This window comes from Schistocerca gregaria, chromosome 5 (assembly GCF_023897955.1).
Source record: "Schistocerca gregaria isolate iqSchGreg1 chromosome 5, iqSchGreg1.2, whole genome shotgun sequence".
NCBI classification, from domain to species: Eukaryota; Metazoa; Arthropoda; class Insecta; order Orthoptera; family Acrididae; genus Schistocerca; species Schistocerca gregaria.
In genome coordinates this window covers 292,812,600-292,839,801 of record NC_064924.1, presented here as the reverse complement: position 1 = coordinate 292,839,801, position 27,202 = coordinate 292,812,600, and the positions used below count along the sequence as shown (strand labels likewise).

General features: G+C 43.0%; 1 protein-coding gene across 13 annotated transcripts in view; it reads right to left on the bottom strand.

The window, feature by feature from the left end:
• The window catches only part of LOC126271885 (dystroglycan 1), a 960,129-nt gene that overhangs the window by 272,189 nt on the left and 660,738 nt on the right, over window positions 1-27,202 (bottom strand). For 5 of the 13 annotated variants that reach the window (XM_049974252.1, XM_049974250.1, XM_049974243.1 and 2 more), the window contains one exon: window positions 5,452-5,505. The exons of the other annotated variants lie outside the window; for them this stretch is intronic. The gene's annotated coding sequence lies outside the window, so the exon portion shown is untranslated. The remainder of the gene's footprint in view (window positions 1-5,451; window positions 5,506-27,202) is intronic. 13 annotated transcript variants of the gene reach the window in all.

Sequence of the window (27,202 nt, the reverse complement as noted above, 5' to 3'; positions counted from 1 at the left end):
CATCGCAAAATGGACGGAGTATTCTGCTTAATGGAATTAGGGGCCGAGGTACAGATACGGAAGACTGTTTATCAAAGTCCAGACACGTCCATTTGCGTGTTCTTAGTGAGTATGTTACGGCGGCTGCACAAAAGCAAAATGTGGCTGTTGACTGAGTAGCAAAATCCTGTTTATTGTCAACGCAAATACTGAACAGAACCGCATCCCTGCGTCCCATAACGCGTTCTTGCGCCAATTGGTGTGTGTGTGTGTGTGTGTGTGTGTGTGTGTGTGTGTGTGTGTGTGTGTGTGTGTGTTTTACAGAGCTGAATTTAGGTTCTCCGGACCCCTGAGCTGAACTTATTGTAAAAATCCGACAGACGAAAATTTCAATTACCCTGAAAAAATGGCATTTGAAGCTGTCTTTGAATAAAAAGCATATAAAGCAGAATTTCAGTTTCATTGCGTAAGTGTATACAGTTTTACTATAGATGTTACGATTCAATGAATTCATGCAATTAGAAAAGAAAACAACGTAAGTGTTGAAGATATTCATCATCATCATCATCTATTAACAACGTTATGAACAACTATTGACGGTTTATGTACTATATATGCGACCAACGTTTTTTTTTTTATCTGTTGTAACGCTTCCATCTACGATGAGCCTTTAGTGGCTCTAAAACTAGTTAGTGATTCGATAATTCAGATCAACTTAAATAAGCGGCTAGATGGGTATCTTAACAATACTAGCGAATCCGGTAATGCTTCGCAATAGGTAAATATACACGGGAATTTCCTACGGCCCCCCTCCCCCATTCATCTCATCCGCTTAATTTCCTCTCCCATTTCTGTCCGCTTGTCTTCCTCCCTCTCTCTGATGTTGAGCTTTGTTTACTGGTGTTGCAAAGGAAACCTTGACTGGAAATTAAAGTCGCACAAAATGAATGTGTAGATCGGCTGAGATTATCGGGATACGGGGTATGAGAGAGACTTTTCCACCTAAGGATCTGTGAGGACAGCAACAGCTATAGAGCAACAATATTTCCCATGGTTTTAATCTGCGAATGGGTAGAATTGCAAAGTTTCAGGTGAATCAGATTCCCTAGTAATATTCCAATCATAAATCGCCACCGAGGGCGAAGAAGAACACAAAACAGCGCACCGTAGTGTGTAATTTTTTTTTACAACGATACAGGGTGACTAAAAAAAGTTTACAAACTGACATGGCACACAGGACACACAACAAGAATCAGTGATCACGTAGGAAGAGGGTCGCAAAGGCCATCCCGGACTACTAAATGGCACTGCAGTTATTTAGTTACACGCTACAAATGGACGCCCACTACAGGAGATGCTGACATCGATGTTGTATTGAGTGGCGGATACTCTCAAAGATACCGGGGATGTAACAGGTGTCTCATGCACAAAGCAGATGCCGCCACAGGAAAAAAATCGACTGGGGACGGATGAGGTGATCGTGGTGGCCATGCGACTTGCCCACCGTGATCCATCCAGCCGCCGGGAAAGAACTGCAGAAGTGTCCTCAGCTGTCTGATGAAATGCGCAGGGTTCCGTCGTGTTGAAATCCAATGCGGCTCCAGATAGGTATGGAAGCATCATTCATCATGTCCGGCAGAACATCTAACAGGAGAAAGGTATATTCATTAACATAATTATGTTATTGTACGAATAGGTCCTTGATTAACGTTGGTAATTTTGAAGGTGCTACCGTCAATTCGGCCAGGAGAATGTACAGCCCAATGTATCCACACGTTAAGAGTAAATTGCGTTGTCGGGTACGCGTACGTGTCGCACGTGAGTTCACATCCGTACACCTATGCAAGTTGTTAACGTTCATCACATCCTAGAGTAAAATCGCAGCTTCATGGATGAAGAGGACACGTGCTGTGAAGCTTCGATCTCATGACCGTCATTACTGGTCCTTGTTGTACGCTCGATGTGTCACGTCAGTTTATAAGCTTTTTGTTTTTGAATTGCCCTGCGTATAAACACTGACCTACTATCGGTATAAACGTTCAAGCGACAGCAGTGTCACCTGGCGAGGAATGACTGACAGAGTGATAGACACATCACTGTGTATTTAGTATCAGAGGGCGTGCTGTATCTGTGTAAAATGGGGAAGGTACGCGATCTGTCTTTGACCGAGGTCAGATTGTGATGGCCCAGAGGCTCAGTACGAGCATTTCGGAAACTGCGCTGTGTTCGAGGTGTCCTGTGGTGGGCGTCTTCAACACCTGAGGAAACCAAGGTGAAATCACACCCAGAGGTTGGGCGGTCAGCCCTCATTACAGAAGTCGGACGTCGTAGGCTGGGCGAACTGATAAAAGAGGACAGCCGGTGAACTGTGGCTGGACTGGGCAGAGTACAAGTGTGTCTGAACACACAGTGCACCGAACATTCCTAAGGATGGGAATCCGCAGCCGATGACCTACGCATGTGTCAGTATTAACACCACGACATCGGCAACTGCGACTGGAATAGCCACTTTACCATCGGCACTGGACGTTGGCGCAATGGCAGAGCGTTGCATAATATTATTAATCCCGATACCTTCTACATCTTGTCGATGGGAGAGCGTGAATCATCTTCCAGGGGAACAGCGCTGGGAAACATTCACGTGAACATCCATGGGCCAAATGCAGTTCGTGCAAGGCACCATGAAGGACAAGGGGTATAACAAACAGGTTGCAGACAACCCTTCATGGCTATCATGTTTCCCGAAGGCACTGGCATTTTCCAACAAGATAATGCGTCATGTCACAAGGACTGGAGAGTGATGGAGTGGTTCGAGGAGCACAGTGTCAAATTCCATTTGATGTTCCGGCACCCCAACTCGCCAGATCAGAACCAGATCGAACAAATCGATGTGTTTGGACGTTGCGCCAGAGCTCATCGCCCCCCTCCTCGGAATTTAGGGGAGTTTGGTGATATGTGGTCCCAATTCCCTTCAGCGAGTTACGCGTAACAAATCCTCACGACTTTCATACCACAACACTTAAGATAGGTGGACACAATGTTCTGGCTGACCAGTGTACACTACCGGCCATTAAAATTGCTAAACCAAGAAGAAATGCAGATGATAAACGGGTATTCATTGGACAAGTATATTATACTAGAACTGACATGTGATTACATTTTCACGCAATTTGGGTGCATAAATCCTGAGAAATCAGTACCCAGAACAACCACCTCTGGCCGTAATAACGGCCTTGATACGCTTGGGCATTGAGTCAAAACAGAGCTTGGATGGCGTGTACAGGTACAGCTGCCCATGCAGCATCAACACGATGCCACAGTTCATCAAGAGTAGTGACTGGCGTATTGTGACGCGCCAGTTGCTCGGCCACCATTGACTAGACGTTTTCAATTGGTGAGAGATCTGGAGAATGTGCTGGCCAGGGCAGCAGTCGAACATTTTCTGCATCCAGAAAGGCCCGTACAGAACCTCCAACATGCGGTCGTGCATTATCCTACTGAAATGTAGGGTTTCGCAGGGATCGAATGAAGGGTAGAGCCACGGGTGGTAACACATCTAAAATGTAACGTCCACTGTTCAAAGTGCCGTCAATGCGAACGAGAGGTGACCGAGACGTGATACCAATGGCACACCATACCATCACGTTGGGGGATATGCCATTATGGCGATGACGAATACACGCTTCCAATGTGCGTTCACCGTGCTGTCGCCAAACACGGGTGCGACCATCATGATGCTGTAAACAGAACCTGGATTCATCCGAAAAAATGGCGTTTTGCCATTCGTGCACCCGGATTCGCCGTTGAGTACACCATCGGAGGCGCTCCTGTCTGTGATGCAGCATCAAGGGCAATCGCAGCCATGGTCTCCGAGCTGATTCTCCATCTCTAATGATGTTGTCATCGACGAGACCTTAAATGATGATTCTCCTTTCCTTTTTTGCGTGAAACTGCATCACATTAAACACATAGTGCATAATGTCGTGTGTACTATGGAACAGTATAGGCCTAGTGGGATGACGTAAATCAGTAACAATACAAATTACGATACTCCATAAAATATTTCTAAGCATTTTTGCTCAGAACCCATATCTGTATGAACCTTATTGCTTCAGATGACAATTTCTCTACGAATCTGGGGCTTTAGGAGATCCAGCAAAAATTTAAAAACATGAAAATACGACGACAAAACAGCAGATTGGTGAAAGAGAATCTTTCATCAAGCAGGTAACGAAACGTGCTCTTGAGAAAAGAAAAAAACCATCTGGTGACTAAAACACACCATAAGAGGAATCGCCGTGGACAACCAACGGAGAACTAACTAACCCGACCGGTTGCAAATAATTGTTTAGTACACTGATCTAGGTTTCGACACGTTTAAGAATGTCTTTATCAGAATGAAATTTTAGAATTCGTGAAGTTACACTGCGAGAAGACAATGGCCAAAGTTTAGGAGAGTCAGATGATGTTACTTAACATGAACTAAAGGATGGGACATTTTTAACTTTTAATTTTTGTGTTGATCGTGTCTCCTCTAAACTTTAACTATTGTCTTCTCGCAATGTAACTTTACAAATTTAAAATTTCATTCTGATTTAGACATCCGTAGAAGTGTCCAAACCTAGGTCAATATACTAAACAATTTTTTGCAACCGTCGGGTGTGTTATTTCTCCGTTGAAACTTACATACTGTAGTTGAAAGACAGCCATGTTCAAAATTGTACAGCGGGGAATCTTATTTAAGCGCGTAAGTGTTGCGGATGACTTAAGGTAACGAAAATAGAGACACAGTGGCAAGTTGGAAGCAGAATGAAGCGGCGTAGAAGTTCTGAAGAAGCAAGAATTGAGGGACGAACTGTGAAAGTGGGAGGAATTGAACATGATGTGGAAATGTTTGCTGAATGAAAAGAAGAAAAATGGAGTGGGATGGATACAAAATGTGTTTCTTGGCAACGACAAGTGTAATAGACGTTTTGTTCCACATACTGTCCTGGAAAGATAATGCCGAAAGGAACACTTTCTCTGGAATGAGAGCGTCTTCAGAGTGAATCGGGCACTACTCTAGTAAAAAAAAAAAAAAAAACCACCTCTGCATTTTGGCAGAAGTACGTATGAAAGTGAAGCAACATATTTTAAATGCAGGTTTTTCAAACCTGCAAACATTAAGAGAGCTCTTTTAAAACAGTAACACCAAGACAAGCTGTTTCACATGGAAGAAAACTGAAGAGCACTTCGTTTAAACTTTGCAGCGTGTACTCTGAGCCATTGAGACGGCAACGATACTCTGAGGAACGGAGAAAAGCGAAAGGGAACTAAGGGCGAATGGAAGCGCCGCATTAACACCGGGCAGACAGCAGACCGGGTGCAGCTGCCTTTTCATCGGAGAGCGGGAGAGAGAAACATGAAAGATATTCACGAGACAAAAGAAAGCCTACCGCCAGCTGCTTGCGCGCTGCCGCAAAAACTACTTACGGCTGCAGACGGAGCGCTAGCCGCGTGGCTTCTAGGCACCGAAGGACGACTCACCTGGAACAGAAACAACGAGCACTAAGACACGAGTGAAGAAAGAACATAAGAACACGCCCAGGACACCAGACGATAACTGCACACGCACAAACACACACACACACACACACACACACACACACACACACACACACACACACAGTATGTAGACTTAATGTTTTCTGATATATTCCCTGTACATTTGTTTACGTCTAGCCTTAACGTTTTCAACTACGCTACTACTGTACTGCAAAGGTGACATATCCTCTGCTTTTTGCACTTCACTATGCACGTGTAGCATCTTTTTCACCAACACTGTACACCCTCTGATGATAATTATATCTGGTCGTGTGGCTTGCAAGCCGAAAGCAGTTTAACTAAATACACTGCTAGCCATTAAAATTGCTACGCCAAGAAGATGACGTGCTACCGACGCGAAATTCAACCGACAGGAAGAAGATGCTGTGATATGCAAATGATCAGCTTTTCAGAGGATTCACACAAGGTCGACGCCGGTGGCGACACCTTCAACGTGCTGACATGAGGAAAATTTCCATCCGATTTCTCGTACACAAATAGCAGCTAACCGGCCTTGCCTAGTGAAACGTTGTTGTGATGCCTCGTGTAAGGAGGAGAAATGCGTACCATCATGTTTCAGACTTTGATAAAGGTCGGATTCCAGCCTATCGCCATTGCGGTTTATCGTATAGCGACATGGCTGCTCGCGTTCGTCGATATCCGATGACTGTTAGCAGAATATGGAATCGGTGGGTTCAGAAGGGTAATACGGAACACCGTGCTGGATCCCAACGGCCTCGTATCACTAGCAGTCGAGATGACCGGCGTCTTATCCGCATGGCTGTAACGGATCGTACAGCCACGTTTCGATCCCTGAGACACAGATGGGGACGTTAGCAAGACGACAACCATCTATACGAACAGTTCGACGACGTTTGAATGTGCATGGACTATCAGCTAGGAGACCATGGCTGCGGTTACCCTTGACTCTGCATCACAGACAGAAGCGCCTGCGATGGTGTACTCAACGACGAATCTGGGTGCACGAATGGGAAAACGTCATTTGTTCGCATTGACGGCACTTTGAACAGTGGACGTCACATTTCAGATGTGTTATGACCAGTGGCTCTACCCTTCATTCGATCCCTGCGAGACCCTACATTTGAGCAGGATAATGCACAACCGCATGTTGCAGTCCTGTACGAGCCTTTCTGGATACGGAAAATGTTCGACTGTTGCCCTGGCTAGCACATTCTCCAGATCTCTCACCAATTGAAAACGTCTGGTCAATGGTGACCGAGCAACTGGCTCGTCACAATACGCCAGTCACTACTCTTGATGAACTATGGTATCGTGGTTAAGCTGCGTGGACAGCTGCACCTGTACACGCCATCCAAGCTCTGTTTGACTCAATGCCCAGGCATATCAAGGGCATTGTTATTACGGCCAGAGGTGGTTGTTCTGGGTACTGATTTCTCAGGATCTATGCACCCAAACTGCTTGAAAATGTAATCACGTGTCAGTTGTAGTATAATATATTTGTCCAATGAATACCCGTTTATCATCTGCATTTCTTCTTGGTGTAGCAATTTTAATGGCCAGTAGAGTAGTATGAATCTTCGACAAGCGGATCGATTGTGGCTAGCCGATACTATGGCATCCCTGTGCCCCGACCTGAACCCGTTGAATTTTTTTTGTGTGGCGATATTCAAAAGCTTTTGTGTATTCCAGCCCTGCTGACAGTACTGATGAACTCTGGCAACACACTGCAGATAGTTGTCAACGCATTCGGAACACGGCTGGTATTTTTGAATCTGTGCGGACGTCGATCAGGGAACATGTTGAAGCCATCCTCCACATGAACGGCGGCCACGGGGAACACCTGTTGTAATGTGTATGTCCTCAAGTGTATACCTGCTGTTTGGAAGCTCTGGGACTACAAAAAGGTGTTCATGTACTCAGCTCGTAATAGCATTGGTTGCCGGACGTACGTTTATCAGAATTGTTCGCTTGTATCGTTGTCCTCTACTCGCATCCCTTGGTTTGCTTGATAGTAAAACACTATGTGGAGAATTCTGTCTTTAAAAAAAATTTCTTCTTGTTCTCTGTGTGCCAGTGTATGTTTCGGTAACTTTACACTGGACTGTAGTTCACCTGCCCAATGGACTAGTGAGAGCGCAAAAAGTATTCTTGCTATAGCGCGCTGGTATATTTGACCGGCAAACCTTTTGCAAGGATCCTTGCAAACCAGAGCCCTACCTTGTAACGCGGGAGGACTAGAACTCAAGAATATACAGACTCATTGTCAGAAAATATACAAACATACCGTCAACATCCTCCGCACAATCAAGCCCGTATAACGAAACATCTGTTCGAGATACTTGATTCTTCTGACAAGACTCCACAGACCCATCTCGCCTCAGTTCATTCTGACACCGGATACGTCATTTTCTACTTTCTCGGCTCCGGCTATATAACGGAGACTGACATACAAGCAAAATCGTTCAGATTTATGGCGCTTTAAAACTAAAATCTCGCCCTAATCAGGCTATGCGAAATCGCTAGTCAAGGACTGGAATACCACACGATCTAAACCCAATTGGGTCTTTGGAATTGTGGTCTGTTACGAAATTGTCGACAGAAGTATTCACATAGCGAAGCGCCTGTATACAATCAAGTTACGGCACCTGCCGTACTGCGTAAGATGCAATTTGGCTCCCTCCCAATGTTCGTCTACGAAGACCAAACACGCGTACGGAACTTTATACATAAGAAACAGGTAGTTTTAAGCAGAACTATTCCGCTCGTCGTAAACATCACGGACGTACTTCAACCTGACTGGCCTATGTACACGTCAGCTAGACACATCAGACACGCAGTAGTTTTAAATACCATCGCCGCAAAATTCTCTGAAATTAGAGGTACATGAGATTTCCCTAAATCACTTGAAGCCTACCTACCTTGCGCTAATATTACTGTAGTCAACAATGGTCCTTACCAGTTTGCACTGTGCTAATAGCACAGCTTTTACACAACCTTTCTCTCTCCCCCCACCCCGTCTCTTACCCTTGATAACGTCGGAACGACAAACCGTATATTCCCGTCGACGGTGTGAAAAACAATTTTTTAAATACAATAAAGGCTATAAACGTGGGTGGACTATACGTCGGGCTAATGCAGTCAGTAGGCTGCCATGGGACGGGGTTCCAATGCTACTCACGACCTCTGAACGGCCTGCGCTTCCTCCCATTGTTCAAGAGCGCAGCAGAGATGGCGCCGACAAAAACTGACAAAAATATGGGCCTTCTTTGCTTGAGAAGGGCAGCAGCCGTGACACGGCAACTACTTTAAAAGAGAAGTGACTTCAGATTACTTTGTCATCGTAAAGAGTGATTTCTTAAAGACTAGTGTACACTGTTAAAAGCTTTTCATAGTCGATTAGAAAGGAGGAGAGGTTGTTATACTGCTCTCAGCACCGCTTTTAGCTTTAGGTTACTCCGGGGGATTCGAAAAGAAAGAAAAAAAATCAGTTTATTGTAGGCAAACTATGAAAGACAGAAAGACACTGCGACTGTCACTTGATAGAGCAAGGCTCAAAGTTTTGACACAGCTGCGCCGTCGTTTGTTTGCAGCAACATGGCGACTGTTGTTTGTTGGAATTTCCGCAAAGGGAGTACACTGTTCAAGTGCAGCGTACATTCCGCCGTCGATTCAGCAGCAAGCTGCCTCTGCACAGGAAGCTTTATGACTTGTATACAACATTCTAAGAAGTTGGTTGCATATGCAGAGGGAACACGCAACTGAAGAAAATGCAGAGCATATCAGACATATCCAGAATGAGATTTTCACTCTGCAGCGGAGTGTGCGCTGATATGAAACTTCCCGGCAGTGTGTGTACCGAGACACGAACTCGGGTCCTTTGCCTTTCGCAGCAGAGCTTTTGTGAAGTTTGGACAGTAGGAGACGAGGTAAAGGCATAATTAAAGCTGTGAGGACGGGGCGTGAGTAGTGCTTGGGTAACTCAGTTGGTAGAGCATTTGCCCAGGTCCAGAGTTCGAGTCTTGGTCCGGCACACAGTTTTAATCTGCCAGGAAGTTTCATATCCGACATATGTTCACACGGAACCCTCAAAAGTCCACAAGACGGGCACGCCAGGCCTTCAAAGATTGGTGTGATGTGTTCTGAAATGTAGTACTGCGCCTGTTGCGTTCCGGCGACCGTAACAGAAGATACGAATCTTGCATTTCAGTTCTTCAGGATGTAGAAGAGGAGACTTTTTCCGAACGAATCATCAGTCCAGTCGAATCGCCTTTTCGTCTATCGGGTAAATTAAAACTCCATATTTGAAAAATTTGGGGGCCACAAAATCCTGGCGTCGAACATGAAAGAGACTGATCGATACTGAATGTGTTTTGTACTGTTCGCAAAGTTTGTGGACCTTTCATTTTTTTGTGGGGGAAACTGACAGGAATGTCACACCTGAGCATGCTGCAAAATTGGTTGTTTCCTCAACTTCAGAACATTCCTATGATTAAGCATTACGGCGCCCCGCCAAATTTTCACTTTTAGGTGCGGCGTTATGTTAACTGTACCTTAACAAATGGTGAATTGGGAATGATGGACAAGACCTTGTTCAATGTCTTTGGCCTCTCAGTTCACCAAATGTCATACCTTACTATTTTTTTCTATACGGGTACATAAAATACAGTTGACTCACCTACCTCAGTTACTCTTCAAGAGATGAGAAATCAAATTGTTGAATATGTCTATTCAATAAACAAGGAACTATTGATTCGTCTGTCTGGTGCTGATGCCTGTGCGAACATAAAACTTTGAATGTACATTTTGGATAAACAACTGAAATCTGTTCTTTCTTTTTGAGTCACCGTGTACTAGTAGCGTGAAGAAGAGAAATTTGTTAACATCGAGTATAGATTTAAGTGTCAGGAAGTCGTTTCTGAAAGTATTTGTATGGAGTGTAGCCATGTATGGAAGCGAAACATGGACGATAAACAGTTTGGACAAGTAGAGAATAGAAGCTTTCGGAATGTGGTGCTACAGAAGAATGCTGAAGATTAGATGGGTAGATCACATAACTAATGAGGAGGTATTGAATAGAATTGGGGAGAAGAGAAATTTGTGGCACAACTTGACTAGAAGAAGGGACCGGTTGGAAGGACATGTTCTGAGGCATCAAGGGATCACAAATTTAGCACTGGAGGGCAGCGTTGAGGGTAAAAATCGTAGAGGGAGACCAAGAGATGAATACACTAAGCAGATTCACAAGGATGTAGGCTGCAGTAAGTACTGGGTGATGAAGCTTGCACAGGATAGAGTAGCATGGAGAGCTGCATCAAACCAGTCTCAGGACTGACGACGACGACAACAACAACAGTGTGTGGAGAGCCCGTAAGCGATAAAGTCCGATGTTTGGCTACAAACGAAAGAAGCTCCAATAGAGGGTGAACCAGAACTACTCCGACAAACTTTCAGAGGTGGTAGTACGGACCAAAACAAGAAATAATGAGCAGCAAATATGGGCTCTCAGGTGCATACCTTAAAAGCTATGAGCACGTGTTCGTCTTTATTAGTGTGAAACCTCTCTTCTGCTGAGGAAGTGCCCATAGCTACGCCCTAACGGACCATACTTACTACACTTTTTTGCTTGTTTTGGTTCATAGTACCAGCTCTGGAAGTTTGCCGGTGGTGTTGTGGTTCAACTTGAATTATGCTCCATAATCTAAAGTGCAGTGAAGTTCGTTGAACTGAAGTCTGCTTAGCCTAGTGATTCATCCGTCAGGTTTCAGTTTCAAGTGGGCATATTTCTTTATTTGTTTGTGTTTGAGGAAGGATGGGGGAAGTAAGTCAGCTATGTCTTCTTTAAAGAAACTATACTGCCATTTGCCGTAAGAGGTTTAGGAAACCTACGGAACACCTAAACGTCTCTGGTCGGATCGACATTTGAACTGGCGTCCTCTCAAGCGAGTTTCCAGTCCTGTCAATGCACAGTCTCGCTCGGTCACGGGAAGAGCGATATAAAAGGGGGGACGGGACTATGTTACAGGAAAAAGCGTGCCTGAACTAAATATTTAACGCCCCCTCTGACAGCCGCTGCACTGTGTACAAATACGAAAGCCTACGTTGTACCTTGCGAACACTATGTCATTATCATATTTAACATAGACTTTTCTGTTCTTACAAAACAATAGCTTTTGCTGTGGTTGTACTTCGTTAGGAGAATGGAAAAAAGTGGTATTCTGTGTCTGGAAAATGTGTACGTTACTGGAAACACATGCTTTAATATACGAAGAAATTGTAAATACGGTATCTGCACCGGCGACAATTTCCAGAAGACAGCTTTACCCTTCCATCTGATGACAGTAAAATAGCAAAACGTATCGGTAAAAGTTATGTGCTGGAGCCCACTTGCATTTTTCAACAAGGCACGTTCGCAAAACATTAAGGTTCGCTACCTTCCAGTTTGTTACCACAACCAGATTTTCCGGTTTCACATTCGTTGATTTCGCCAACTCTCAACCAGATTATCGCCTCCTAGACACCACGAGCTGCGCTACAGATCAGTATCACTATAACCTACATTTCTGGGGACGGGCGGGGGTTTTGGTCCAGTACCAAAATTTCTCATATACGGTCATGAACTAATAGATATCAAAATTTTGTTGGTGACACAGAGAGATCCTTATTCAACATAATAAATAAGTAAACAAAAGCAGTCAGTCCTATCAGAATAAATTAAAATGGGACATACAGCTGATAAGCTGTGCACACGAAGTAGGTATTCACAAAGGAAGTTCACTTATTGATTGATTCAGCTCTTTCCCAAGCAAAATATATTTACAATGAAGTTCGCAATGGTTGCTTAAAATGACGGAGCTGCCGAACAAACGCTTACTATCTTTTCAATGAACGAGAAGACTCCAAAGTGTTCTTTTTATCTATCCGAAAAATGTATCTTTTACGATATTTTAGATTTGTTCTCCCCTATCTCGTTTCTTGATGTGATAAGTTTATGAAAAAGCTTGACTCTGAATGACGCAATGGTCAATGCTGTTATTTTCATGAAGACGGTAGCTACAAACACTAATTTTATCGACGTTAATGGGTTATGTATAATGGAAAAGCAATTTAATTTTAGCTCATGTTTCTAAATATTGATCTAGGCGCATTCTTCTAAGGCATTTGAAAAAGAATTTTTAGAACAATGTACTTAAGGAGGCACCATTAGCATTGTTCTTTGCGCAACAAACAATAGCAACGCTATAGATTAACGATACCAAGATCATATATTACAAGATGTGAGAAAAAACATATTCAGAAAGAGAGATGACAATATGTCACATTAACTATGCGATTCTGCACTCGACACGACAAGTATTACAGTGAACAGAAATTTAAACAAGGAACACGGAAACATATACTCAAAGTGAACCTCAATGGCAAATAATAGCAATAACACAGTACTGAATCAAAACAATGAGTGCGTACAAAAGCAGTGGAACATTGTGAAGCTACTTATAACAAAGTTTTTTTGAATTAAGAAAGCAGATATAAACCGAAAAGAGAAAGTGGGTTTTTAAAATCCGAAAGAGAAGTCCACTGCATGTGCTGTGCAAATGTTGTTGCATCCTTTGGAAACAGTAAAGAAAGAAATAAAGAGTTACGTAGGTAAATACAGATTGCTACTTACCATAAAGATGATACGTTAAGAGCGCAGGCACAATTAAAAGACACATACACACAATATTTCGGCCACGGCCTTCGTCAGAAGAAGAAACAGAAACACACAGCTGTCATTCACACGAACTAGCACACCTCACCGCCAACTCCGGCAACTCGGACCAGCAATAAACAGTTATCACAACACATGAAAATGAACAACGCTGTGACTCATCGTCACCTTCTGAAGCAGAACTACTTAACTCTGCAATAACCGAATCATCAGAAAGATTTATATAATCAATTCCGTTATAGTATGCTGGGGATGATTTGTCAAAAAATTAAACAGTTCTGGTCAATTTTTTCTCAATTTAAAGAACCCTTACGATGTAAAAACGTAAAATAAAGAGTGCATTGTTTATATTTCTTTATTAACTTGACAGTGACGTCGATACTCTCACACCACAGATCATTAATAACATACAGTGGCACCTGACCAAGATCTTCTTGACATAAGTAACGTAGCATACCTGGTTTATCACTGTTTCGCTTTCTCGGATGTAAACACAAGGTTGAGACCACAGGTGCACTTACTATGCATCACAGCGTGCAAGCGTCCTGTGGTCGTAGGGAGCGTGGCGCTACAAGCGGCAGTTACGTGGACGCTGGGGCCGCTGACATCGCTGTGTGTCACCGAGGAAAATCTGCCTGCGGCACGCAATGAATATATTACACTCGCTTGCAAAAAGAATTTTAATGAGACGGCGACGTTCGCGATATGTGTGATGCATTTTCATGGCAGTGTGACAGCGGACCTGCTCCTATTGGCGTTCCGCTGTTTTTCTGGCTGCCGGAGAAGCGGGTGGAGCATGTGTTTCTATTTTCTGCCTGGTGACTCCCCTACTTCTCCTGTGAGCCGGCCGGAGCGGCCCAGCGGTTCTAGGTGCTACAGTCTGGAACCGCGCGACCGCTACGTTCGCAGGTTCGAATCCTGCCTCGGGCATGGATGTGTGTGATGTCCTTAGGTTAGTTAGGTTTAAGTAGTTCTAAGTTCTAGGGGACTGATGACCAAAGAAGTTAAGTCTCTTAGTGCTCAGAGCCATTTGAACTCTTCTCCTGTAAACTTGATTTCCAGCAACCTTCGATCCTTCTCCTGAGAATAAGTTAAACATATGCTCAAGTGAGTAAAACTCGATATTGTCTGTACAATAGAAGGGGTCGAACGGAGGAAGTGATATGCCTCGAGAACGTCATTTTGAGTTACTGTATGTTATATACTATCTGATGGAATATATCCTGACACATGTTATTGTTGTTGTTGTTTTCAGTCCAAAGACTGTTTTGATGCAGCTCTCCATGCTACTCTATCCTGCGCTAGCCTCTTCATCTCAGAATAACTACTGCAACCTATATCTCTCTCTATCTACTGCTTGTATTCATCTCTTGGTCTCCCCCTACAACATTTAGCCCCCACATTTCGCTCCAGTACTACACTGGTGATCCCTTGATGTCTCAGAATTGTCTAACAACAGATCCCTTCTTTTGGTCTGATAGTGCCATAAATTTATTGTCTGCCCAGTTCTATTCAATACTTCCTCATTAGTCACGGGAACGACCCATCTAACCTTCAGCATTCTTCTACACCACCACATTTCGAAAGCTCCTATTTTCTTTTTGTCTAAACTGTTTATCGCCCATGTTTCACTTCCATACATGGCGAAACTCGTGACAAATAGTTTCTGACACTTTATACTCAATGTTGACATATTTCTCCCCTTCAGTAATGCTTTTCTTTCAATTGCTAGTCTACATTTTATATTTTCTCTACTGCGACCATCATCAGTTATTTTGATGCCCAAATAGTAAAACTCATCTACTGACTAAAGTGTCTCGTTTCGTAATCTGACTTCCTAAGCGTCACCTGATTTAACTCGACTACATTCCATTATTCTTGTTTTACTTTCGTTGAAGTTCATCTTATATCCTCCTTTAAAGACACTGCCCTTCCCTTACAACAGCTCTTCCAAGTCCTTTGCTGTCTCTGACAGAATTACAATATCATCGTAAAACCTCAAAGTTTTTATCTCTTCTATCTGGAATTTAATTCCTATTCCAAATTTTGCTTTGGTTTCCTTTACTGTCTGCTCAATGAACGGATTGAATAACATCGGGGACAGGTTACAACCATGTCTCACACCCTTCCCAACCGCTTCTTCCCTTTCATGACCCTCGACAAAAACGAGATAACATAACTGTTATCTCGTTTTTGTAAAAGTTGTAAATAGCCCTTCGCTCCCTGTATTTCACCTCTGCTAGCTTCATAATTTCAAAAAGGATATTCCAGACAACACTGTCAAACGCTTTCTCGAAGTCTTCTTCTCGAAGTCTAAAAATGCTATAATATGTACGTTTGCATTTCCTTAATCTATCTTCCAAGGTAAGTCGTAAGCTGAGTATTGCCTCGCGTATTCCTGCATTTCTCTGGAAACCAAACTGATCTCCCCCGAGGTGAGCTTCTACTAGTTTCTCCATTCTTCATGTTGGTATGTTGCAACCATGACTTATTACACTGATTGTTCGGTAGTTTTCATCTCCCAGCAGCTACTTTCTTTGGAATTTGAATATTCTTCTTGAACCCTGAGGGTATTTCACTTCTCTCATACATCTTCCACACTAGATGGAAGAGTTTTGTTGGGGTTGGGTGGATTTGGGGAGGAGACCAAATTGCCTGGTCATCGGCCTCATCGGATTAGGTAAAGAAGTCGGCAGTACCCTTTGAAAGGAACCATCCCGCATCTGACTGCAGCAAGTTAGGGAAATCACGGAAAACTTACATCGGGATGGCCCGACTCGTGATTGAACCGTCGTCCTCCCGAATGCGAGTCCAGTGTGTTAACCACTGTGCCACCTCGCTCGGTGAAGATCTGGCTTTCCGAAGGCTGTCAGTAGTTCTAACGGGATGTTGTCTACTCCCGGGGCCATGTTTCGACTTAGATTTTTCAGGGCTTTGTCAAACTCTTATCGCAGTGTCATATCTCCCATGTTATCTTCATCTATGTCCACTTCCCTTTCTAAAATATTGCTTTCAAGCACATTTTCCTTGTGTAGACACTCTATATACTCTTTTCAGCTTTCCTTTCTTTGCTTAGTACTGGTTTACAGTGGACATCAATAAGGAAGGCGTCCACCCTTGGTCTTTATGAGACTAGCGCTCTGCTAGAGACAGTTTCAATAACGTGTCTCAATTTTAGAAGCCCATTCTTTGTCGAGAGCCGATTCCGAAGCAGGTGGTGGCGTTTTCTTTTTTTAATTTATTGACTTTGGGGAGGTTCCAATAAAAAAATGGCTCTGAGCACTATGAGACTTAACAGCTGAGGTCATCAGTCCCCTAGAACGTAGAACTATTTAAACCTAACTAACCTAAGGACTTCACACACATCTATGTCCTAGGCAGGGTTCTAACCTGCGCCCGTAGCGGCCGGCTGCCAATAAAGCCATCTTCAGCAGTGGAATGTCGCTTATAACGATACGTCGTCGTAAGGAGAATACAACACCCAGTTTCCAGTTAGACCTGGGACTATTTGGTTAGCAATACGAGCTCTGGCCGCGCAGCTACCGAGGCAGACGAAAGGTAGGGATGTCGAACGCTGGGGTATGGAGTGGAGTCAACGTTCTACTAAGTCATCCCAAATATGTCACACTGAGTTGGGCGGAACTCTGGGTAGAGCAGGCCAGTCTATTCGAGGAATGTTGTTGTCCACAAACCATTGGATCACAGATGCTGCTTCATGACAGGGTGAGCGTCATGCTGGTACAATCACCGCTTCCGAAATGATCCTCTACTTTATGCCGTATAAATTATTGGTTATGGATTCCGCCTTTTATACAAAACACTTTTTTTTATCCCCAAACATGTTTCGGCATCTCTGTCTCAACATGAGTGGTTTATAGAATAACTGCGAAAACTAAACGTATTTTAGGTTGTAACTGAACTAACAAAATGAGGCCTAAAGACAGATTTCGTTCGCTTTTGTTCTTATCTTGATTTTACGTTACATAGTTTTGCAATACCATCTGTATGATGTCCTGCACTGACAGCTTGTCATCTGAAAACCAAACGATGTAAATGTGAATTTACACATCCATTGATGTTTAAAAACGTCATTTTGGTGGGGCAAAATGTTTTGTGTGCATATTTGTTATTACTCATTACTAACATGGATAACACACAGAAAAACGGAAAACTGGGAACCTATTAGAAGCCGATTACTTTCGTTTTTGGAACGTCAAATGCACAAGAGAGGCAGCTGGACTGTGAATAGGAGCATTTCATAGAATTTATCGACCTAGAAAACTGACAAATGCAAAATAGTGTAGGATGTTGCAAATCATTAGAGAAATAGAAATATGCTACATGAAGAGACGACTAATATACAATACATTCATTAACCAAGAGGAGGCAATATGAATGGAAGACTAAGACAGAGGTCATCACATTAAAAATCCTGTACTGTTCAAACAGTATGCTGAAGAAGCAATGATGGAAATGAAAGCAAGGTTCATGAGTAGATTAAAATTCAGAACGAAAGGATATTAATCATAAAATTGCCTGATGACATTACTGTCTTCACTAAAAGTGAGACAGGATTACAGTATTTACTCAGTTGAATGAACAGTCTACTCATGACACATGACATAGTGTCAGAAGTTCCATACGGCTTTTCGCAGATGATGCTGTAGTATACAAAAGTTACAGCATTAGAAAACTGCAGCGAAATACAGGAAGATCTGCAGCGGATAGGCACTTGGTGCAGGGAGTGGAAACTGACCCTTAACATAGACAAATGTAATATATTGCGAATATAGAGAAAGAAGGATCCTTTATTCTATGATTATATGATAGCAGAACAAACACTGGTAGCAGTTACTTCTGTAAACTATCTGGGAGTATGCGTACGGAACGATTTGAAGTGGAATGATGATATAAAATTAACTTAGTAACAAAACACCTGTCCTTGAGTATTGCTCATCAGTGTGGGATCCGTACCAGGTCGGGTTGACGCAGGAGATAAAGAAGATTCAAAGAAGAGCGGCGCGTTTCGTCACAGGGTTATTTGGTGAGTGTGATTGCGTTACGGAGATGTTTAGCAAACTCAAGTGGCAGACTCTGCAAGAGAGGCGCTCTGCATCGCGGTGTAGCTTACTGTTAAAGGTTTCGAGAGGATGCGTTTCTGGATGAGGTATCGAATATATTGCTTCCCCCTCTTATACCTCCCGAGTAGATCACGAATGTAAAATTAGTGAGATTTGAGCGCGCACGGAAGCTTTCCGGCAGTCGTTCTTCCCGTGAACCATACGCGACTGGAAGGGGAAAGGGAATTAATAACAGTGGCACGTAAATTGCCCTCCGCCACACACCGTTGGGTGGCTTGCGGAGTATAAATGTAGATTATAGACTACGACTAATCTAGGGTAAGAAGAAAATACTGAGGCGTAGCAGATATGGAATTAGCAACGAACTAAGCGTCTGAAAAGAGACCCACAGACCAGGCGAATCGAAAGAATTGACTATAATTTCAGAAATCAGCTTGGAAAATGTCACACTTTGAAGTTCACAAAAACACAGAGTTACGGAAAAACATAAAGAAAGAAGATAATAAGAATAAATGGCTCGTGTGCAGTGATAATCATAACGCACAGTGCTGCTGAATCACAGCAAGTTACACTCTTGTGATATTTTTTAAACGTGAATAAGCGTCGACTGCTCTGAAACTTCTCCAACGCAATGCTTGGTGCAGTAAAAAAGCCGGCAGCCAAACGAGCGCCCCCTGTCTCGTAAAGAAGGCCACTCGCTGACTGATGACCCTGAAAACAAACAAGGAGGCGCGTCACAGACTGCGAGTGTCCATCAGCGACGGCAACGCCGCTGTTTTGTTTAGGAGTGCCATCCATAACGTCCGTCCAGACAGGTGGACCGTCAACGAAAGGGGTCCTCCACAGGCGGCGATGCGAGTGGGTTCACATGGCGGGCGATAGCCTCACTGTGCACATGCGAAAGCATCGAATTGTGTGGATTGACAAGAATATGCCGATATTTTACTTGTCGCAATGTATACAGAACATCTCTACAAGGTGTTCTAAAATCCAGTTAGCAATGTAACATACATGGCAACGGAGCCCACAGCAAATTTACACTACTGGCCATTAAAATCGCTACACCAAGAAGAAATGCAGATAAATAACGGGTATTCATTGGACAAATATATTATACTAGGATTGACATGTGATTACATTTTCACGCAGTTTGGGTGCATAGATCCTGAGAAATCAGTACCCCGAACAGCCACCTCTGGTCATAATAACGGCTTTGATACGCCTCGGTATTGAGTCTAACAGAGCTTAGATGGCGTGTACAGGTACAGCTGCCCATGCAGCTTCAACACGATACCACAGTTCATCAAGAGTAGTGACTGGCGTATTGTGACGAGCCAGTTGCTCGACCACCATTGTCCAGACGTTTTCAGTTGGTGAGAGATCTGGAGAATGTGCTGGGCCAGGGCAGCTGTCGCACATTTTCTATATCCAGAAAGACCCGTACAGGACCGCAAAATGCGGTCGTGCATTATCCTACTGAAATTTAGGGTTTCGCAGGGATCGAATGACGGGTAGAGCCACCGATCGTAACACATCTGAAATGTAACGTCGATTGTTCAAAGTGCTGTCAATGCGAACAAGAGGTGACCGAGACGTGTAACCAATGGCACCTCATACCATCACACCGGGTGATACGCCAGTAAGGCGATGACGAATACACGCTTCCAATGTGTGTGCACCGCGATGTCGCCAAACACGGTTGCGACATCATGATCCTGTAAACAGAACCGGGATTCATCCGAAAAAATGACGTTTTGCCATTCGTGCACCCAGGTTCGTCGTTGAGTACACCATCACAGGCGCTCCTGTCTGTGATGCAGCGTCAAGGGTAGCCGCAGCCATGGTCTCTGAGCTGATAGTCCAAGCTACTGCAAACGACGTCGATCTGTTCCAAAACTGATTTTTGCCAGTGAAAGACTTGTGCTCTAAATATGCAAAGTTCTCCAACGGCCTATTACAAGTTTTCAAGTTCACACTTGCAGATTCCTCAAGTTTAACACAAAAAATGATTGCATAACACTGCTCTAAATTCCGCTCTCCCATTTTTGTAACGAAGAACAAAAAACTTTAGTGTTGGAGTCTCAAAAATTACGCGATGCCTGTACGGAGCTGAAATTCGGACTGCGAATCTGGAAAGGATGAACACACCGGTCTACTCAAGTAGAACATGTCGCTCGCTGTGTCATCATCTGTCTCATTACTTTCCCTACGAACCTCGTATTTCCTATAAGTTGTAAATAAGAGGGTCACACCAAAAGAAATGCACCCAATTTTTTTAAAAATACAGTTTTCATTTTGTATGTTTGAAAGTTTCACAGTGTGTAGATACATCCTTCCTGCTTGTTTTCAAACTTAGTTCAACCTGTTCCCGTGAGTGGCGCCGTCACAGCATGTCTTCAAGGTGGCTGCTACATTTGACGTTCGTCAGAAGCAACGTGCTGTCATAGAATTCCTGTGCTGTGAAAACGAGACAGGGAGAAACATCCACAAGAGGTTGAAAACGGTGTATGGAGATGCTGCTGTCGATCGCAGTACAGTTAGTCGGTGGGCAAGCAGGTTACGTGATGAAAGCGGGCACGGCAATATCGAGGATTGTCCTCGCAGCGGCAGGCCTCGTACTGCACACACTCCAGACAATGTGCAGAGAGTTAACGAATTGGTGACTGCTGACGGACGCATCACAGTGAACGAATTGTCACTCTACGTTGGGATAGTGGAAGGAAGTGTTTGCAGAATACTGAAACTGTTGGAGTTAAAAAAGGTTTGTGCCAGGTGTTTTCCCAGGATGTTGACAGTGGCTCACAAAGAAACAAGAAAAACGGTATGCAGCAAACCTTTGGAACAGCACGAGAATGGTGGAGATGAATTTCTTGGTAGAATTGTGACAGGTGATGAAACATGGCTCCATTATTTTTCACCAGAGACAAAGTGGCAATCAATGGAGTGGCACCATGCAAATTCACCCAAGAAAAAAACATTCAAAACCACACCTTCTGCTGGAAAAGTTATGGGTACGGTGTTTTTCGATTCCGAAGAACTCTTCCTTGTGGACATCATGCCAAGTGGAACCACCATAAGTTCTGATGCATATGTGACGACACTGAAAAAACTTCAAACTCGACTGAGTCGTGTTCGACCGCATCGGCAAAAGTAAAATGTTTTGCTGTTGCACGACATGTCAGTCAAAAAACCGTGGAAGCGATATCAAACCTCGGATAGACAACACTGAAACGCTCGCCTTACAGTCCTGACCTGGCTCCATGTGACTCATCTCTTTGGGAAACTGTAAGACTCTCTTCATGGAACAAGGTTTGAAGATGACGACTCCCTTGTGCATGCTGCCAAACAATGGCTCCAACAGGTTGGTCGAGAATTTTACCGTGCGGGTATACAGGCGCTGGTTCCAAGATGGCGTAAGGCAGTTGAGAGGGGTGGAAATTATGTGAAGAAATGAAAATATTGTTCCTAAAAATGTAGAATAAAAGATGGATTTAAAAAAAATAGTGTGCATTTCTTTTGGAGTGGCCCTCTTAAGAAGTAATTGGCAGCATTAAAGCTCCAACCCTCTTGTCTCATCCGCGTTACAAATGTCGGACAGTAGTTTTAATCGGTGCCTGTTGCGCTCTCAGTTGTCATGGGCGCGCTCGGGGCCCACAGCTGTTACAAAACAACGTGCGCTCGAGGTAATTTCCGGCGGCGTTGAACTGTCGAAGTAGAGCGGCGGGGGATGAAGTTGGATGGCGTGGTGCAGCTAATGCAGCGCAGATGCGGGCGCCCGTGGCTGCGGCGGCCGACGCCGGAAGTGGCCGAGCCGGCACGTGCTTCCGGCTGCGGCCAGCAGCTGACGACGGGCACTCTCCTGGACGACTTCCACCCAACGGCAACCAAACTGGAGCTCTACAACCACACCAGGTGAGTGCCCGGAGAGGCATGGTTGTTTATTCATGTTATACAGTAAGGAACAACCCTGAATACGGTACATCTTCGACGTTTTGCTAAGCCTATAGAGTATTGACACTTACTTCACCCAAAGAAATAGAATCCATCATAATGTCCTTGAAATCAAAGCATCCTAGTGGTTATGATAACATATGAACAAAGTTAATAAAAGAGTGTTCATGTGAGCTTAGTCATAACTTAAGTTATTTGTGTAATCAATCACTTGTCACAGGAAAATTCCCGGACTGGCTTAAATGTGCTGAAGTTATACCTCTCCACAAGAAAGGGGACAAAGAAATGCCGTCAAATTACCGACCGATCTCACTTTTGCCAGCTTTTTCAAAAATCTTTGAAAAGGTTATGTTCAAGCGTCTACTTAAGCACCTTATTGAAAAATAACGTACTGTCAAAGTCACAGTTTGGGTTTCTTAAGGATTCTGATATTGAGAAAGCTATTTACACTTACAGCGAAAATGTCCTTAATTCATTGGACAACAAATTAGAGGCAACTGGCATATTCTGTGACCTGTCAAAGGCGTTTGAATGTGTGAATCACAGCATTCTTTTAAGTAAATGAAAATATTATGGCGTCACTGGTAGTGCTGCAAAGTGGTTTCAGTCGTATGTTACTAATAGAAAACAAAGGGTGTCATTATGTAACACTTAAGCAGTAGGCAATCAGACATCATCTGACTGTGAAGAAATTACATATGGTGTTACCCAAGGTTCCAGACTAGGTCCACTACTGTTTCTCATGTATATTAATGACCTGTCATCTGTTACATTACCAGATGCCAAGTTTGTCTTATTTGCAGATGATAAAAACATTGCAATAATTAGTAAATCAAATACAAATTTAGAAAGAGCACCTAATCAAATTTTTACTGACATTAATAAGGGGTTCATAGCCAATTCACTGCCATTAAACTTTGAAAAGACCCACTAATTGCAGTTCAGAACTTCCAAGAGATGTCCTTCTGGTGTGTGTATAAAATATGATGACATGGAAATAGGAGAAGTTGAGAGTGTAAAATTCTTGGGATTACAACTTGATAATAAATTCAGTTGGGAGCAACATACTAACGAACTGCTAAAGCGCCTAAACAAATCTGTGTTTGCAATGCGAATGATGTCAAACATAGGAGACACAAATAGAAATAACTGGAATATTTTGCTTATTTTTTCTCCATTATGTCATATGGTATCATATTTAGGGGTAACTGCACAAACAGAGAATTTTTTTTAGAGTACAGAAGCGTATAATAAGAGTAATAAGTAGTGTAAATCCAAGAACATCAAGTTGAAACCTATTCAAAGAAATGGGCGTATTAACCACAGCTTTTCAGTATATTTATTCCTTAATGAAGTTTGTTGTAAATAATACATCTGTTTTTCCAACTAACTGCTTAGTTCACAGTATCAATACTAGGAATAAGAACAACATGCATAAAGATTTAAAATCACTTATTCTAGCCCAGAAAGGAGTCCAGTATTCAGCAATATATATTTTCAATAAGTTATCAGCAACAATTACGAGTTTAGTTTCAGACAAGGCACAATTTAAACATAATTTAAAAGAATTTCTGGTGGCCAACTCCTATTCCATCCATGAGTTTCTCAACAAGTGCAGTAGAACATTTTAATGAAAATTTATTATACTTTAATTTTTGACAGTACTTGATTGTAATAGCCAAGAAACTATCAAATGTCTGCATGATGGATTTAATGAAATCAGATGTAAGTATTAAACCTGTAAATATTATAAGTTTAAATTTAATTCATGTACGTAATTTTACTGTTTATTGACTGAAGATCATTAAAATTAATGAAACTCAAGTTTTTCTAATTACATTTTTGTAATGTGCTCATCTGACATGTTTCACACCCAGGAGGATTCCCTCTTTTATGGGTCTATGGAATTAATAATTAATCTAATATCTTGCCGGGTTGGTTGGTGCATAAGTTCATAGCGTCTTTGTTTTGCATGTTGGTACACCGGTCTCCATGGGTTTATTTATCGACTGTCATTTTTATTTGTAGTTAACTGTTGCTATCTGAGTTCACGTAGTGTCATGTTGTCTTCTGAACATAGTGAGTGGAGCTGTGGACGTTAAAGAGGATGTGACAAGTGGAGAAATCAGAACATTCCCGACATATTCTTCTGTTTGAGTTGGAAAGACATGGCACAGCAGCGGGGGGAGCCAGGAGCGTTTGCGGTGTGCATGGGGACAGGGCACGGCAAGAAAATTGTTTTCTCGTTTTAAGGAGGATCGTTTTGACATTAATGACTCTCCACGTTCAGGAAAGCATTCAGGATTTGATGAAGATCGTGTAAACGCATTAATCCACTGACCCACGTCAGTGAACTAGAGGTGAACGTTGATGAACTGTGATCTTCTCACTATCGTGCGACATTTGCGTGCGGTGGGGAAGGTTCGAAAATCGGGTGTATGGTGTGACGGTACAAACCCCCGTTACTAGATGAGTCGATTTGGTATGAAAGGATTGCTTTGTGGAGAGCGAGCGCGCGACATGGTGCGCCATTCGCGAAAGCGGGTGGCGCGCCCGCGTGAGATTTCCGACGTGTCGGTGGGATGTCTCCGCCGCCAGGCGGCCACTTGGCCCGCAGCTTGCGGCATTCTTTGGTTTTTCGCGAATTACGCGAAAACTACGTAACTTACGGTGAAGAGTGCTGCGGCAGTGGATTGTGGTCAGCAAAATGCACCTTCTGAAAGATCGATCTTATAATTCACGAGACGCAAAAGTGATAGTAACTTGAAAACTGTTTAATACCACGAGTACTGAAAGATTAGTAACAATAGTAAGTAACAACTTACAGGGATGAGCGATCACTCATTAAAAACGTCTCGTCAAGCGGATCGAGTGCCGTAGATTCATAAATAATTAAGCTCGTAAAAAGCAATAAACAAAGTTTGATGGGATATTGTTTATAAAATGCAATAGAAAAATCATGACGTAAAGAACGGCACTATATAATATTTTGGGTCGCAAAACACGTATTTTAAATTAGTTAAGTAATACTATACACTTAACTTGCAATAGTTTCCATTGTTTGCAAATTATTATTAACATTTATCGCCCATAATTAATTAATTATTATAGATATGAAAATTTTGAGCAGTGCAATGTGAAGATCGCTATAGATTACGCCTAAAACAGTGCTAGATGCAATTCTATGTTAAAACTTTGTAGCACAGATGTAAACAAACAAATTTGCGGTAAGTGGCGAAATTTTGCAAAAACTAAAACGTGCTTTACGGGCAATAGAATAATCCTAGAAATTAATGTAACATAGTGAATCAGATGTACTTTTTAGCGCGGTTCCGATGGTGTACTAATTTCTGTTGAGGGATGTAAGGATCAAAATGTGTAACCTTAACTGGTGAGATTGGTTCATGCATAACGAGGGGAGGTAGACATCCGAGCCTATATAAGCGAACGGCCGCCTTGGCCAAAGGGGTGAGTCGTTGGGCAGTCGTTCGCCATTCGGTGAGCATGTGGGTGGCGAAGTTGGCCGGTGGGTGGCCAATTTGGTTGTTAGAGTTAAGAATTTTTCGCGCCGATTTATTTCGACAAAGAGTATTGTTTAATATGGCAAGTGTGCAAGCATATATTTGGTGAACTGGAAGTGCTACGATTATTTCTGTGAGTACAAATTACGAGGTATATACATCGACGTAAGTGAAAATGTGGCGATCTGTGATTTCGTGCCAAAACTGTTAGACCAAAGAGGGCAGTGGGACTTGTGGTTCTGTTCGAGTTGATTGAGTAACTTTCAATTACAGCAGCCTACACTATTGCTATTGGGGGCTTGAAGTCAAATTATTATTAAAGTAAAACTATAAACCGTCTCACCAGTGCTAATTTCATTTTTCCAAAGAAAAGAACGACGCCAATAAATAGTTATGATAAAAACTTAATTGAACTGTGTCGTGAAAAATAATTTTGCTATAATAATCGCCTAGTTATTGTCCCCTAGCATTAACTGTACTCATGTCTCAGTGAATAATTAATTCCAAAACTATAACTAATGCGCGGGTGTGGAAGTGTACTAATGCTCCAAGTATGGAAATCATCCCCTGAGACGTACGTGAGATCCAAAATTTGCACTAACGTTTTTAACCAACATTTGTACATGCACATTAGTGTGAGCTCTTCAACCGCACTTGTCGCACGCCCCGTCGCAATGGGTATCGCATGCTCTAAGCCAAAATCGCAAAAATCAGCGGAATGCCGTATGTGCATCTCTGCTTGCTCCTCATCGATTAGCTTGTGAACAACACCGATCATTCCTGCGCTGTAACATTACTGACGAATAGAAATAGCGTCTTGAAGCTAACGTAAGGAAAAGAAAGGAATGATTGAGCACAAACAAAGCAGCAACACTCTATACAAAGATCTACGCGTATCTACAAAAGATAATGTTATGCATCTGGTGGAAGACGGCATTGTTGTGTACTACGAATTTACTGACAACGGCTGATACGTGCCGGCTGCTGAGACCGAGCGGCTCTAGGCGCTTCAGTCCGGAACCGCGCTGCTGCTACGGTCGCAGGTTCGACTCCTGCCTCGGGCACGGATGTTTGCCATGTCCTTAGGTTAGTTAGGTTTAAGTAGTTCCAAGTCTAGGGGACTGATGACCTCAGAAGTTAAGTCCCATAGTGCTTAGAGCCAGTTTTTGGGCTGAGACGTCTTGCAGATGCAGTCCAAGAACGATGACCATGAAGACTGCGTCAAGCGATGTTACTCCACGATAACCCCCGCCCAAATTCTGGTAAAGTGACAAACAACGCTATACTGTGGTTGGGTTGGAAGTCATTCCGCACCCAATTTATTCACTTGAACTTGCGCTCTCTTATTTTCACCTTTTCCGCTATCTCTCTGTCCTTCAACGGACTTCCATACCGGA